The 18,353-nt window shown below is 36.0% G+C and overlaps 1 long non-coding RNA gene across 1 annotated transcript in view; it reads left to right on the top strand.

Annotated features, from left to right (window-relative positions):
• The first annotated feature begins 955 nt into the window (after window positions 1-955).
• The window catches only part of LOC118761054, a 22,973-nt gene continuing 5,575 nt past the window's right edge, over window positions 956-18,353 (top strand). The window contains exons 1-2 of the long non-coding RNA XR_004997130.1: window positions 956-967; window positions 13,039-13,043. This is a non-coding gene — a long non-coding RNA (uncharacterized LOC118761054). The remainder of the gene's footprint in view (window positions 968-13,038; window positions 13,044-18,353) is intronic.

Below are 18,353 nucleotides of genomic sequence, written 5' to 3'. Positions count from 1 at the left end.
TTCGGCAAACGAGACTAATAGAATAAGTACTAGGCTTACAAAGAATAAGTCATGGTGTCAATTTGCTCAACTAAAGGCAGTGCTCCAGCATGGACACAGTCACATGACTGAAACAAGTAAAAGAGTAAAAAAAAGAGTAAAGAGTATATGATTCAACCATTTCCTTCTTACTTTACCCCCTCGGTCTCCTGTCGTTTGTCTTGGCTCGCAGAATCTATCTTACAATTTCTGCTTGCGACATTCTAAACACAAGTTCTAAGTATTGGATCTATGGCCTCTAAGTACTGACAATTAGCGGATCGACCTAAAGCGATTCCCTGATCCCCGAGCTATGCAGTATATGAAGTAACGTTACCCCAGAGATAATTCGCAGGAACCCATTTTGAAATTTTATTGTTAGAAATATACGTCATCAATCCTATTCACGCTTATTTTGTTAGTGACTCGGGTCCAGTATGTGTGCGTGTGTGTGCGCACGCGCTCCATTTAGCATTGAGCTGTATTACGAGTTATATTTCTGTCGTTAAACAATTAGAAGAATCCAACGAAAGAAATGTCATTTCCACCATAGAACGAGAATACTTTTCCACCATCGTTCTGGTAATAAAAGAATAGAAACTAGAATGAAACGACTCGTATTACCAACAAGCTTATTGGAGAAGCTAACTGTGACATGCAGAACTGAAGTAACTTTTAGCAGTCCGGAAGGAATTCAATATAAACAAATTATGGTGAGGCCATGTCGAGAGCTGACTGTATATTGTTTAGAAAATGTTTCTCACTGATTTATCGATAGCATTATTTTACTCTAACGTTTTAGCGTCTGCATTCTCTATCTCTTGCGTTGCTTTGCGTATTCGTCAGCCGATCAATTCCTCCAAAATTTTATTTCTCATTTTTCGTTTCTTATGCTGTGGTATCGTGCAGTTCTATATACGTTTAAGGAAGATAAATGGACAATATATTTGTAGTGATAGCTACACTGGAAGACGTGTAAAAATGAAAGACTTAAAACACTGCTCCTTGCTAAAATTTCACACCTAGAATAATACAAGTACGACGACGCCATTTTTATAAAACGTCTTATACAGGGGGCGGGAATTTTACATAGTATGGATATGCTGTCCACCAATGTTTTCCTATCTAGCTCTATTTTGTTTTGTGTTGTGATGTGTAGTTTTTTTTGTAACTAATCCTTATTGTATATGCATGATAAAGCTACGAGAAAGTGCTGTATATGTATGTTCACTAATACAGTTGGCTCATTAATTTTACAACTTTCACGTTTACTATCAACTTCATAAATCTAATGTAGTCATTAGTGGCTTGTCCTCGAATTTACATGTATGTGCTTTGTTGTTGAGAAGGGTTTTGATTTTAGTATTTTGTTCGTTGTTTATTATTTATTATAAGTGGTAGTTTACGGTTTAGTATGATGTATTTTGTGTTCTCTTTTACGACATTGTTGATAATGCGTTCGTCTGTTTTATAGTTGGTATACATTTCATTATTGTAGTACATGTTATGTGTGCTTTAATCAGCCTAATGGCTGATCTATTTGTTGTGTTATAGTTATACTTATGTTCTTCTGTGTCTTGTCTATTAGTCTGGTAAAATATCTGTTAATTAGTGGCTGTTTTATTCTGCGAATGTTTTCAGCCAGTACTGCGTTTGTGGAAAAGAATTTTATTGCTATACTAAATAAGGATTCTAACAATGACATTTTGTAGCTCTATGGACATTCGCTCTCTTTATGTAAGTAAATTTATTTGTATCGTTTGTGCACAAAGACATGACATACTTCTCCTTTTCCTTCGTTCTCCATATTTGTAGCAAGAAATAGCACACATTTGTATTATTCTAGATGTTGAGTGTTTGTATGAAGGAGTTTAATTCTTAAATTTCTCGACATTTTTCGGTGTTTCTAGTTTACATTATGTGTTCGTGTATTGGTGCAACTATTGAACACAAATGTGATTTGAGTGCTATGAAGGTGAGCATTAGGGACAAGTACATAAGGTTGCCCATATTTTGTTTATATAAGCAGTCTACTGACAGCTAAAAGTTACTTCTGTTGGACATGTCACAAATAGTTTCTACAATAATCTGGTAACTTGACTGGTTTTATTCTAGGATATATTTAAACATTAACTCTCAGCGCTTCTGTTGTTTTTTCCTCATTGGAACATTAGTGAAAGAATATTTTACATCAAGGACAGAAATGGTGACCGGCTTGTTAGTTCTAAAATCTCTAGTAATTTTACAGATGGGCATATATGATAAATTTCTTCAGTATGTAATTTTCATAATACAGTTTATTTGTTTGGTAGTTTTATGTGATATATTTATTTAGGATACTATACAGCGGAGTGAATGTCTGATTTGTGTATTTTAACCCTGCTGGATATATATACATATATATATATTATATATATATATTATATAAACTTTTTCAAACACACGTACACATACACACACTCACACCACTCACACACTCACACATATGTATGTGTATGTATGTATGTATGTATGTATGTATGTATGTATGTATGTATGTGGTATATATATATTATATATATAATATATATAGATATATATATATATATATAGATAGATATATTATATATATATATATATATATATATATATATATATATATGAAGGCAGACAGACAACTTCACCCATCACACTTCCTAAGTTGACAAGATAAAGAATTTGTCAAGTACTGGGGTCGATATAATCTACTGAGTCTCATTTCTTCCCTCTAAATTTAAAATTGCACACAGTGTTAATCATATGTAGGAGCAGGCCCCAAAGAATATCACTTATAGCCATAATATATGCCTTACGTTCCCTCAAAGGAGTTTAATTTGCAATGGGTTTTTTTTTCTACTTTGGCCGTACTTCGCTTGTATGTACAGGTTAGGAAGAAGAGAGAACGAAGAGATTGTTTTCATCCAAGACAGATGTACGGTTTCATAAACTGAAACATTTATTCCTTGCGCAGATAGAACGATTGAAAAGAAAGCTGGAATCTAAACGATAACTGAGAACATATTTTAATAAAAGTAACGTTCATGGAGAACAACAAAAATCATAAACAATTCTGTACAGGTTCCTTGTTGATATATTTCGGCAGATTCGAACGTGACTAATTTGGTCAAAGTGATTTTGTATTTTGACAACAGTGAATATCTCTTTCCAAACAACCTTTTACTTGTTTCAGTTATTAGACTGTGGCAATGCTGGGGTATTGACTTGAATAATTCCTAATCAGAAAAATCGGTCCCATATGTATGTTTTAAGCCAGGTACTTATTCTATCGGTATATTTTGTCGAAGCGTTAAATACGAGGACGTAAACAAAATCAACACCGGTTGTCAAGCAGTGTTTGGGGACAAATCCAGACACACAGACACAAAAACGAAGATACACACTCACATACACACACACGCATACATATACATATACATACAATGCTTTGGTTGACTCAGGACTATAGTTGCCACGCGGTAGGACTGAACTCGAGCCATATGGTTGGGAACCAAGCTTCTTACCGCACAGCCACTCCTGCGCCTATAGATAGATAGACAAACAGATAGATAGATGGATAGATAGATAGATACATATATACATATATACATAGAAAGATAGATAGATAGATAGATAGATAGATAGATAGATAGGTAGGTAGGTAGGTAGGTAGGTAGGTAGGTAGGTAGGTAAATAGCTACATAGACCGATAAACAAATAGATAGATAGATAGATAGATAGATAGATAGATAGATAGATAGATAGATAGATAGATAGATAGATGCATACATGACAGATAGCTAGATGATGGATGGATGGATAAATAGATAGACTGACAGACAGACAGACAGACAGACAGATAGATAGATAAATAGATATATAGATAGATAGATAGATAGATAGATAGATAGATATGTTTCTTTATTAGCCACACAGGGCTGCACACAGATAGAACAAATTACAAGGTAGAGCTTTTCTTTTGAAGGTTTAAAAAAAAAAAAAAAAAAAAAAAAAGGGGAGGGGGAGTTTCGATCAAAAGGGATCGTAAAAGGAGAGAAAAAGGACAAAAAAAAGGGGGGGTTAAAAAAAAAAAAAAAAAAAAAAGGGGGAGAGGAAAAAAAATTGATCAATAGGGATCGTTATCACAGAAATGTCAATATGAAGTGTAATTGACATTTCTAGATAGATAGATAGATAGACAGAAAGACAGATAGATAGATAGATAGATAGATAGATAGATAGATAGATAGATAGATAGATAGATAGATAGATAGATAGATAGATGACATACAGACAGACAGACAGACAGACAGACAGATAGATAGATGATAGATAGATAGATAGATAGATAGATAGATAGATATGTTTCTTTATTAGCCACACAGGGCTGCACACAGATAGAACAAATTACAAGGTAGAGCTTTTCTTTTGAAGGTATTAAAAAAAAAAAAAAAATAAAAATAAAAAAGGAAGGGGGAGGTTCGATCAAAAGGGATCGTAAAAGGAGAGAAAGAGGACAAAAATAAGGGGGGTTAAAAAAAAAAAAAAGGGGGGGGGGGGGGGAGAGAAAAAAAATGATCAATAGGGATCGTTATCACAGAAATGTCAATATGAAGTGTAAAGGGGAGGACAGGTGAGGTTTACCGTGGAAAGAAAAGCCTGCGGAAAAGACCACGGTAACCTCGGTCAATGAAGTCACATTTTTATTCTTTTTTTTTTTTTTTTTTTTTTTTGCAAATAAGCAACTCTCTGTTTTCGATTTCTGGGTTCATAGGACTATGCTCAAGGTGGCTTCGTCATTCATACGTGCCATTCTTGCTACATTCACCCATCTTTTTTTAAAACATTCGCTAGACAAAACTTGCCTCTCTACTCTCACTTTCCTTTTCAAGTGGTACTTGAAGAAGTGATGAGAGATTGACCAGAGAGGAAAGTGTTTGTCTCCAATCCTTTCAGACGCGTCCACCAGATACATTCTTTCGCCATAGCCACAAGGATGATGAAAATAGCTCTTCCTTCCCGTTTGAAGGAAGGAGGCGTGACAATATTGACGATAGACTCAGCTGATAAACCGACTCGTCCCACACGTGACAGCAGTTGTTCGACATAAGCCCACAGGTCGGAAATTGTTGGACACTGAACGAATGCGTGCAGAACGGTTTCGTCGCTCTGACCGCATCTCGGGCAGGTCGGCCCCGTGTTTCTCGAGCCGTGTCTGTAGAGCTTATCCCGAACGGGTAGCGCTTCTCGGTAGCACTGCCAGGCCAGGGATCTCTGGAAGTTGTCCATGGGCCCTGGCCCGAAAGTCGTCCCCCGAACAGGCGGGTCAGGTACTCCTCGTCGACGTCCAGGTTCGCCCCGAGCTCGTCGTCCTCCTCCTCCACTAAGCCCCTATAGAATGCTTTGGTTGTGTTGAAGTCACTTAAGGTCGACCCAGGACGGCAGAGTTGCTTGAGAGCAACGCGACACTCGCGGTGCCATTCGCCCTTCCTCGGCCTCTTTTTGATCCACGACTGCAGTTCGGTCATGGAGACGAGCTGCGGGAAAGCAGATAGATAGATAGATAGATAGATAGATGACATACAGACAGACAGACAGACAGATAGATAGATAGATAGATAGATAGATAGATAGATAGATAGATAGATAGATAGATAGATAGATAGATAGATAGATAGATAGATAGTGTTGTTGCAACGTCTTGAAATGGGTAGAAAAGGATTATAAGAATGATGGGATGATGTTGCAACTGATAAAAATCATATTCGCCTGATTTGAAATTGTATAATGGTGAACGCCTGATTGTGTGCATGGTTTATTTCACGTGGACTGTAACCATGGTAAAGTTTGATTGCTATATTTTTAATTTATATAGCTTTTGTAGGTAAACTACCATTATGTAGAACTATCTCTCTTACATTCTGCATATCTTCCTCACTTTCTCTCTCTATATATATATATCCACATAAACGTGCGTGCGTGCATGTGTGTGTGTATATATATATGTACGTGTGTGTTTGTTTGTTTGTGTCTGTATGTCTCGAATATTTGCTGTAACAGAGAGAATGTAGCTACCATGTGATACAGCAGTCAGAAAAGTAAATATAGTACTACTTCTTTATGATTCAATAACATCTTGAGTGTAATTTCATACAATCTTACATATCAGCGATCTCCTCTCCTAAATATAAACACTATTTCAAGTAGCCTATTGTATGATTTGCCTTTGCACACAAATACGCACGTGCACTCACGCCCACGCATATATTATATATATATATATATAGCTATATATATATATATATATATATATATATATATATTATATATATATATATATATATATATATATATATATATATATATATGTATATGATTATTATTATTAAAATTATAATTTAGGATATCTGGAAATAGCAGCGAAAACTTGACTCAAAAACCACATTAAATGTTTATACAGCTCCAGGAGAGAAGACAGGAGGCAAAAATAAAAAAAGCAAAAAAGTTACTGTGTAATTCCAGATCCCGGATTTCTGACACTGCATAAGAAATGCTCTGCCTTCATCAGTGGAATATACTCAGATAGCACATAAATCTATATATATATTATATATATATATATATATATATATATAGTATATACAACATACGAATACTTACATATACGAACGTATACATGCATATATATGCACGTATGCACATGACCGTATGTTGTATATATATATGCCAAGTTTTAAGAAAATATCTCTTTTGCATCTTACTTTTTTTGGTCTCTTGAATATACTGCATTTTGTGGCATTATTTCAAGCCAGCCGGCCTTTTTTGCGCAAACTGCACGTTCATTTTTCTCGCGTACGCGTAGTATCGATCGCAACAGCTGATGTACTTGTGCGTATAAATGCACGTTTCCACGGCTTTATCGATCGCATTCTCACTTGGAATCGATTTTTGTAATTTTTTCAAGACTTATACACGCCCTGATACCGCCGGTATCTACATACCAAATTTGAGCGCAATCGGATGGAGGATCCCCGAGATCTTAGAAGACATACATACACAGACAGAACGGATTTTATATTTATATAATATATTCATGTTTGACATTTATATTTACCGCTTGAAAAATGGTATGTTTTTTCATATTTGAAAGAATTGCTTTAGCTAAGAAATTAGAACAAATGGTGTTCAACAATATCGATTAAAGTGCTTAAGAGCGGTATCCAAGCGTGACTGCAGTTTAATTACTGAAACTAGTGGAAGAGTATTCCATAGTATTCCATTTGAAGCGAGTACCATACCATACTTTCTCCAATTGTCTATGAAACCCTGAACAGGCATAAGTGACATGGATACTCTGTGGTCCTCACAGCCCTTGATACACTGGAGCATTGAAGAAAGTGGAAACTGGAGGAAGATAGCGATGTACCAGTATTAGGCAGGTAATTATTGATGGTACAGAAGAGTAGAACATCATGGGAAAAAAAGCGCTTTGCTGAACGGCACAGCATGCCACCTCGTCCGTGAATCGAACCGGCGGCCCTATAACTTTGAGTTCAACACACCAACCACTAAGTAACGAGTATTCAGAAAGCCCAAAAAATAAAAGAAATGAAAGGAAATTCACCAGTATAGTGTACACGAAAACGCCAATAAATGTTTATGCATATATTGGGATAGTGAATGTTTACATAGATATAAAATTTCAGCCATAAAATCCATACCGCAGGCCTTTTATTCTTCACAACAAACGCAGCACTTCACAAAGAAATTAATACGATACGTTAAAACAAAAGCTAGTTGCTAGTCAATAACGGATACTGTAATAATTCAGTAGTCCAAATTATACAATATTACACAAACAAATTCAGCACAATAAATACATTTATAATACCCAGTAAAAAACTATACATACACATACATACGCACACACAAAGACGCACACATATATACATACATACATACATACATATATGCATGTGTGTATATATATATATATATTATATATATATATATATATATGTATCAGCTAAATGCATTTCTGGTTGTATATAATAGCTGAACACAATTATCTGAAGGCTCATCAAAGGAACGCATTGTACATTATTCTTCACCAATAACCTCATAGCATTAATTATATAATCTAATAATATATTAAATGAACATTAAAAATCTCCTCACCAATAAAGCTGCAAATTGTTGAATTAGATTTTGGTTGACTAATAATGTAATTTACAAACTCAAATATAATTGAGAAAATTGTAAATTTAAAATTTCTAACGTTTAAATTGGTCAAACTTGTATCACTGTTTCTGGTTGGTTGACCATGCATCAGCAACAAAAAACAGTTTCTAACGCATTATATAACTCATCACAAAACAAAACTAGATTGACCGAATCTGGTGCGGGGAGGGGGCTTCATACAGTCGCAGCATATGCAACTTGCCTTCAAAGTATTTGGTAGAATTCGCAGGTAAACGAAATATTTGGTGAGAGGAACCGTGACGTGAAAACGTCTACCTTGTTCCTCAGTTAAGCATAGATGACAAAGGCAGCTAGTGATGAGCTCCTACTCTGCTGTTAACGTCATCCGTTAGCCCAACGAGTGAAGTCAAAAAGAGGCTTCCTCAGCTTTTTCCATCCAGCCCATAACAATTTCTCAGTAAGAAACCAAACTGCAGCTCTGGACGGAAACTTGAGAACAACCCTGCTCCAATTGAAGCATCATGGATTTAGTATAAGACATTCAATCCCATGGCAACTAGAACGGAACGACCAAAAGTTGCTTTGGTCAGATAGGGGCTACAAGACCGGCGTAAGCACTTATGAATGTGAAGAAGCAGAATATACTATGGGTCAGTACTCTACTACCTAACCTCTGCAGTTCAAAAGTCCTTGGAGAGTTCAACAGAAAAGCAAGAAATTAGAAGTTGATGTATAATCATGACGCTCCAAGAATCTCTCAAATCGTACTTTACTGTTTCTCAAAGAACCAAGGAAACGTTAACCAATGAAACGCTAGAAAATTTTCTAAATGTGCCAGAAGACGAAATTGCCATGTCTGGAACGACTTTGATAGTAGGTCTGTTCAATCACGTCTGGCTGAGGTTAAACAACAACAATAATTACAACTATGTGGAAAAGCTCATCGTACCACTGCTGCGGAGAGTTATCACCACTTGGGGAAAAAAATAACTCACTGATTTCTAAAAAGCTATATTAGTCACAAAATATAATTGCAAGCTTCAAAAGTTCTAGACATATTCTAGTGACATTAATCCCAGACATTACAGCCAGACTATTTCCTCATTACTGGAAAACAATACCTGTTGTTAACGGTCGGTCAAACGAGTTTCAGGACCTGTGATAACGAATGAGAAATAGACACAACAGTGTGCTGTCGATAATTCTTGCCTGCAATCAAAAAGATAACAAGCGTCAGTAAAATTATTTCGGCCAAAAGATAAGACTAGAATGGTATTGAAACGTTGATAAGTTTAAAGAAATTTACTGTTGCAAACAATACATAAAGGGAACTGATAAGAAATAGAGAGATAAGAAGACAGACAGACATATGCATTAACACAGGTACTCAAATAGATTAACACAGAGGTGGACAGACAGAGTTAACAGTATACCAGGATAGATAGATAGATAGATAGATAGATAGATAGATAGATAGATAGATAGATAGATAGATAGATAGATAGATAGATAGATAGGTAGGTAGGTAGGTAGGTAGGTAGGTAGGTAGGTAGGTAGGCAGGTAGGTAGGTAGATAGGTAGGTAGGTAGGCAGGTAGGTAGGTAGGTTGGTAGGTAGGTAGGTATGTAGGTAGGTAGGTAGGTAGGTAGGTAGGTAGGTAGGTAGGTAGGTAGATAACTTTATTTATTGGCCTCGCAGAGCTGAACAAAGAGGGGACAAATACAAATGTAGAGCTTTTCTTTTCGAAAATGAGAAAGAAAAAGGGGAAAAAAAGTAAGAATTCCGATCAAAAGGGATCGGAAAAAAATACCATCAAAAGGGATCATATATCACAGAAGAATTTTTATGTTTATCCGCGGAAAGAAAAGCCTACGGAAAAGACCACGGTAAACTCAGACAGGGAGGAAATAAACATATGAGAGCAAAAAGCTCTCACTTTCTCTTTTTTCGATTTACAGGATCATGCTCAAAGTGGTTTCGTCACTCGCACGCCCCATCTTTGCTACATTAACCCACCTTTTTCTGAAACTTCTACGATACAAAACGTGCCTCTCCATTCTCACCTTCCTTTTCAAGTGGTACTTGAAAACGTTGATGAGTGATTGGCCAGAGAGCTAAGTGCTTGTCTCTAAACCTTTCGCTCGAGTCCACCACACTCATTCTTTCCCCTTGACCATCAGTACGATGAAAACTGCCTTACCTTCCCGGTTGAGAGAAGGTGGCGGAGCAATTCTCTATATAGACGCGGCCGACAGGTGGACTCACCCTACATGTGACAGCAGCCGTTCGGAATAAACCTACAGGTCTGAAATGGTTGGACACTGCACAAGTGCGTGCAGGACGGTTTCGTCGCTCTGACCGCATCTCTGGCAAGTCGGTCTGGTGTGTCTCGAACCGTGCCTGTAGAGCTTATCTCGAACAGGTATTGTTTCTCGATAGCACTGACAGGCCAGGGTTCTCTGGTGATTGTCCACAGGTCTAGGTCCAAAAGTTGTCCTGAACAAGCGGATCAAGTCTTCATCGTCGACGCCCAGACAGACAGACAAACAGATAGATAGATAGATAGATAGATAGATAGATAGATAGATAGATAGATAGATAGATAGATAGATAGATAGATAGATAGATAGATAGATAGATAGATAGATAGATAGAGGGAAGGAGGTTAACAGTCGGAAGAATAACTGTCTGATGAATGCTACTACTGTTTTAACTCAACAATTAGATTCATACTGCCATTGATTGAAACACGGCGGCCATATTTATTTCGATTCAGCACAAGTTTATTGTTGTAATATTTCACTTATTTTATGAGAAATTATAATAATCAAAGCAAATTTTATTAATAAAATATCAAAATTGTCAAAATATAACGATCTGATTACCATATTTAAAATTCATAGTTTAATTGCTTTTAAACGGAGAGTAGCGTTACTATGTCTACGGTCGTATTGCTGAATGTATGTGTATCTGTGTTTATGTTTGTATATGTATGAATATATTTATGTTTATATGTACTTGTAGAAATTTATATATGTACTGGTAGGTAGATGTATGTATTGTATTTTACTGTGTGTTTAATCACGTATGTTCGTGTATTTGTGTGCTTTAATGAATATTACAGTTAAGTATGTACGTGTGTGCAGCTAATCTTAGTAAGGTATGATTGCATATGTGTGCCCAGAAGCTTCTAAAGATCGACAGCCTGACAGTCATACAGATAGATAGGAAGATAGATACAGATAGATAAAGAGAGAGAAGTGGGCAGACAGACAGATAGATACAGATAGAGAGATAGAGAGAGAAAGAAAGACAGACAGACAGACATACACATGCAGACAGCCCAAGACAGACACACAGACAGATACACAGACAGAGAGGCAGACAAAGAGAGAGAATGACAGACAGAATGAGACATATATATAGACAGATTAACAGACATACAGCTATCAAGTTAGCTAGAAAGACAGACATAGATAGATAGATAGATAGATAGATAGATAGATAGATAGATAGATAGATAGATAGATAGATAGATAGATAGACAGACAGATGAGCGGATGGATGGATAAATACATGCAGCCATGCATATACGTATTGGTGCGTGCGTATGGATGGGTGTTGACTATATACATTAAAAAAAAGACAATTTATTACCTCCGCGTTAGTGAAGACGGAGGTATTGTTTTCAGACGCGTTTGTTTGTTTGTTTGCCCTCAGACAAGATATCTCAAGAACCGCAGGCTGTATTCGGATGAAACTTTCAGAATGTTTGGCCTCGTGACTGGCACGAACTGATTAGATTTGGGGATCGATCCGGTCGCGGACAAGGATTCTGGATTATTTTTCCGGTTTTTTCAGTTAATTTTTGAGAGCGGTTGAGCTCATTTTTAGTATTCTCGTTTGTGAGAGCAGTCGAGTTTATTTCAGATATTCTCATTTTAAAAATCCTCTCTCGCTAATCGTTGAGAGGACGTTGGTGTTGCCTTGGCGGAGGTTTGCCCTCTCTGGGTGCAATGAAGGACACAAACAGAAGCACAAAAACAGAAGCGCAAACAGAAACATACACAAAACCACACACACAATCTCCATTTTTATTCATTATAACATATGTTTGTGTAGGTTCATAAAGCACTTCCCTCCATATGTTTTATGTACCAAATTATAATCACCCAGGGTTTTAGTGGGTTTTCTTCAAGAATTAATCTTCCTAGAATTACACTATTCAATGTTTCTTTATTTGTTTAAGACAAAGTACAGCGCACTTTGCAAGCAAGAAGATTTAGCTGCTATTTCTAACTGATCGTTGATTCAGTATAGACCCTGTTATAGGCTCATGTGACTTGGTGCTTATTTGTAGCAGACACTGTAGAGGAAACGAGAGGAGAAAAGGTAGAAGAATCAGGGTTTGATTAAATGAAGTGATATGTAGCTAGGTAGGTCAGAGGTTACAGAGAATGTCGTAATATTATTAGAGACGACAGAAAGAGACCAAACTGTGAGTTAGAGAATGTAAAGATTTCTGTGATTCATTGAATATTTGCCAATAGGCTGGAGGCTCATTTTTACCGATATGGGATAGGTTGTCGTTGCGTCAAACAGGTCCTTCGTCTGTGTGTGTGAGAGAGAGAGAGTGTGTGTGTGTGTGTGTGTGCTTGTGTGTGTGTATGTGTGTGTGCGTGCGTGTATGAGCGCGTGCGTGTATGTGTGTGTGTGTGTGTACACGCGCGCGTACTACATTGACTGTAATATATTTGTGCGTTGTAGAGGATTCACAATAAATTTCTCGATACTGTTGATAAGTAAAAGTATAACTAGACACATAGACACAAACTATATGCTGCCAACCTGCATATCATTGTCATTAGTTGGTCAATTACTAAAGTATGTATATATATATATATATATATATATATATATACATATATACATATATGTATGTATATATATATATATATATATATATATATATATATTATATATATATATATATATATAATATATATATATATATATACATACATACATACATAGATATATATATATATATACATATATACATATATGTATGTATATATATATATATTATATATATATATATATATATATGAAAAAACAAGTCAAAAATAGAAAATGCTAAGATGATTTTATAGTGAATCTTTCAGTACCGGTTTCGGTCATTTTGAGACCTTTTCAACTGTAACGATTAAATAATTAAAGTTTGAAAAATTTAGAAAAATTAGAAGAAAGGTTTTTTTAAAGGAATACTTCCATAGTAGTGTTCAGATATATGTGGCATTCTGCCTTTCTCTGACTCCCTTGTTTGCACTTGTGTATTCGAGGTCGTTGTGAGTTCTTGAGGGGGTGGGAGTGGGAAAATCTGGGCTGGTCAGTGGCGACCGGCAGTCGCTGCGTAGGCGTTATACTTTAAGACATTAGTGGGGGTAGAAGGTGGAGAAGAAGAAGAAGATGACGGTGCCGATGATGATGACGATGAAGAAGAAGGAGAAGGAGAAGATGACGATGATGATGGTGGTGATGACGATGACGACGATGATGATGATAACGATGATGATGAAGAAGGAGAAGAAGAGGGAGAAGAAGAAAAAAAACAGAGAAGGGAGAATATGAATGGGTGAAGATATAGCTGTTTTGGGGCGATTAGTAATGGATTCTATGGAATGTAATATTTGTGTGTGTATATATATTTCTTTTATTCTTAAGTTGAGCTATATTAATTGTTTGTCGTAGACCGTTAAGAAGTGGCCTGTATTTTATAATAAAGAGTTTCTTTACTTATTCGTTGTCTCGAGGTTGTATCGTCCCTAAATTGGTAGAGGGGGAAAATTCTGAAGTTTGGTGTTTTTTTGTTGGCGCAAGTATCAATGTGTTGGCTAAAAGCTATTTTTCTGTTTTGGGGAATTTTTATCTGGGATCTGTGCAGGGCCATTCGTTTACGCAAACCATTTTTTGTTTGGCCTATGTACTGCTCTTGACACTCGGAGCAGGTTAGTGAGTATATTAGGTTCTCCGAAGCACATGTGAAGTTGCTTTTCACTGTAAAACGTTGTCCCTGTTTGAAGGAGAACTCAGAACCCTCGATTAGATAGTCGCATATCCCGCAATTGGGTCTTCCACATTTTTTACTGTCGGCTCTGTGTTGAAGAGTGAATTCGGGCTTGTGTTAGAAGACTTTTCATGGATCTAGGCTGTCTTTTGCTTTTTATGATCGTGTGTGTTTGGAGGATTGTGTTCATTCTGTGGTCTTTTTTTAGGAGGGGTATGTTGTGGAGGATGGTGCCGAAGGCTTCGTTATTGAGAGGGTTGTGTGTGGAGATGTATGGTAAGGCTTTTGGTTGTAAGTTTTTCTTTGATTTGGGATGTCTCAGTTCCTTGATGTTAAGTTGAAGGGCACGTTGAATGCACTTGTCAATAAGTGAAGGTGGATAGTTCCTGGTGATAAGGGTATCTTTTAGTTCTTGTAGTCGTGTGTCTCTGGTGTTTGCGTTAGAGACTATAGTGCATATCCTTTTTGCTAGATTGAAGGGGATATTCATCCTAGTGTGTCTGGGGTGGCATGAATTGAATGGAAGATATTGCTTAGAGTCTGTAGGTTTATAGTATATGTCTGTTTCTTTTATATTATTAGCTTTCTTAATGAGGATATCGAGGAAGGGAAGTTGTTGCTGGCTATATTCCATATATATATATATACATACATACATACATATATATATATATATATGTATATATATGTGTGTGTATATATATATATATATATATATATATATATATATATATATATATATATATATATATAGTTGTAATTTAGAGGGAAAACAGAAGACGAAGATCAGGTGTATAAACAACATGCAGATGTATTAGTTTGACGCTCGGGAAGGTGAGAAAGTCTTTTATGTTCCAAGCCCATACTCTTCAAGAGAAAGGAACACGAGGAAATAAACAGAGAGAGAAACCTACCGGTGCAAAAAAGGTTCATTCATGAGACTTGACAGTAAAGAGAGCACACATTCAGTCCCTACGCGTGATTAGACTCTGAAGGTTTGTGAGGAACCCCTTGACCCAATTTGCTGACGTTTTCCAATGGCATGTTCCTCATCAGTTACGATGGGATTTTATTCCACTAGATTTTACAGGACGACCTCGTCGAGCTCTACAGATCTTCCTAGACGAGGTTCGTTTTCTAGGCTGTAGTTTCCGGCTCAGAATTTCTGGAACTACCGTTGATTACTGGCTTACGCTTATTGTCCAATCTCCAAATACTGCAATAATATTCCCCGCAATTTCTGTTGCGTTGTTGCCTTTATTGAACCCATAAAGCAATATATGCCGAATATGCTCCTTTGTCTCTTTCATTATAGCTTTGAAAAAATAACTGCTAAAATCTAACTGCAAAACTGCAGTCTCCAAAACTAAGAATAAATACAAGGTAAAATTTGCGACCTTCTTTTATTGCAAGTTGATGCAGGTATTTTATCCCGTCCCCCTCCAACTTTTAGTTCATGCAATTGGAAAAACTGCAATATTTATGGAATGACCCAATATATATATATATATATATATATAATATATATTATATATATATATACATTTGTTTGCACATATGCGTGTTCATTTATATTTGCGCCGATGCGGAAGTTTATTTATACAAATATAGATACATAAGCATTTATAAATAGGTGTCCGTGAATCTGGTTTTATAAGTGTATGTGTCTATTATATATTGTTTCATTGTTTTATTGTTTTATTCTTCTATTTGCTTCTGTCATTTGACTGAAGCCATGCTGGAGCAGAGACTTTGGTCGAACAAATCGACCCCAGGACTTATTTCTTCTAAGCCTAGTACTTATTCTATCGGTCTATTTTTCCGAACCGCTAAGTTACGGGGACGTGAACACGCCAACATCGGTTGTCAAGCGATGGTGGGTGGATAAAGACAGACACGTAAACACACATACACACACACGTATATATATAATATTATATATATATATAATAATTTAAAATTTATTTTTAGGGAATAAAACAGAGGTTCAAATTATTCTCAATGAAGAAATATATATTTTAATTTAGAGATAGTAGGCCCCTTCATCTCACCATATAAAGAAGAATTCTTTTTTATATGCTGAGATGATGGGGCCTACTATCTCTAAATGAATATATATATATATATATATATATATATATATATATATATATATATATATATATAATATATACGATGGGCTTCTTTCAGTTTCCGCCTACCAAATGTACTCACAAGACTTTGGTCAGCCGAGGCTATAGTAGAAGACACTTCCCCAAATGCTACGCAGTGGGACTGAACCCAGAACCATGTGGTTTGTAAACAAGCTACTTACCACACAGCCACTTGTATATATATAATTGATCAACTTCACTTACATCCGTTTCAATTAATACTCAATAAACATTAGATTTTAAATTTACATTTATGTGACATGAGCACAATATCATCAAAAGTAAAAAACGTACATTAAGATGTTATATGTGTGCTTATAAATTCATTTTAGCAGACAGAATGTGAGCGTTTACGGTTTGTATTGTTTTATGCACGGGGATGGCTTACAGGTTGGTTAGAAATAAAGTAGAGCAGATAAATAAAATTAGATCAATAAATGATGCAGACAGAGATGATTGATGAAAGTTAAACATAAACAAAAGAATGAAATATTCATTTATAATGGTTACCATATCCTATCCTCTAATTAATATATATATATGTATATATATATATATATATATATATATATATATATATACATACATACATACATAGATATATATATATGTATTATATATATATGTGTATATATATATGTATATTATATATATATATATGAAAAAACAAGTCAAAAATAGAAAATGCTAAGATGATTTTATAGTGAATCTTTCAGTACCGGTTTCGGTCATTTTGAGACCTTTTCAACTGTAACGATTAAATAAAATTAAATTTTGAAAAATTTAGAAAAATTAGAAGAAAGGTTTTTTTAAAGGAATACTTCCATAGTAGTGTTCAGATATATGTGGCATTCTGCCTTTCTCTGACTCCTTGTTTGCACTTGTGTATTCGAGGTCGTTGTGAGTTCTTGAGGGGGTGGGAGTGGGAAAATCTGGGCTGGTCAGTGGCGACCGCAGTCGCTGCGTAGGCGTTATACTTTAAGACATTAGTGGGGGTAGAAGGTGGAGAAGAAGAAGAAGATGACGGTGCCGATGATGATGACGATGAAGAAGAAGGAGAAGGAGAAGATGACGATGATGATGGTGGTGATGACGATGACGACGATGATGATGATAACGATGATGATGAAGAAGGAGAAGAAGAGGGAGAAGAAGAAAAAAACAGAGAAGGGAGAATATGAATGGGTGAAGATATAGCTGTTTTGGGGCGATTAGTAATGGATTCTATGGAATGTAATATTTGTGTGTGTATATATATTTCTTTTATTCTTAAGTTGAGCTATATTAATTGTTTGTCGTAGACCCGTTAAGAAGTGGCCTGTATTTTATAATAAAGAGATTTTCTTTACTTATTCGTTGTCTCGAGGTTGTATTGTCCCTAAATTGGTAGAGGGGGAAAATTCTGAAGTTTGGTGTTTTTTTGTTGGCGCAAGTATCTATGTATTGGCTAAAAGCTATTTTTCTGTTTTGGGGAATTTTTATCTGGGATCTGTGCAGGGCCATTCGTTTACGCAAACCATTTTTTGTTTGGCCTATGTACTGCTCTTGACACCCGGAGCAGGTTAGTGAGTATATTAGGTTCTCCGAAGCACATGTGAAGTTGCTTTTCACTGTAAAACGTTGTCCCTGTTTGAAGGAGAACTCAGAACCCTCGATTAGATAGTCGCATATCCCGCAATTGGGTCTTCACATTTTTTTACTGTCGGCTTCTGTGTTGAAGAGTGAATTCGGGCTTGTGTTAGAAGACTTTTCATGGATCTAGGCTGTCTTTTGCTTTTTATGATCGTGTGTGTTTGGAGGATTGTGTTCATTCTGTGGTCTTTTTTTAGGAGGGGTATGTTGTGGAGGATGGTGCCGAAGGCTTCGTTATTGAGAGGGTTGTGTGTGGAGATGTATGG

Source organism: Octopus sinensis, unplaced genomic scaffold (genome assembly GCF_006345805.1).
Source record: "Octopus sinensis unplaced genomic scaffold, ASM634580v1 Contig06890, whole genome shotgun sequence".
NCBI lineage: Eukaryota > Metazoa > Mollusca > Cephalopoda > Octopoda > Octopodidae > Octopus > Octopus sinensis.
This window is presented reverse-complemented; position numbering and strand designations above follow the sequence as displayed.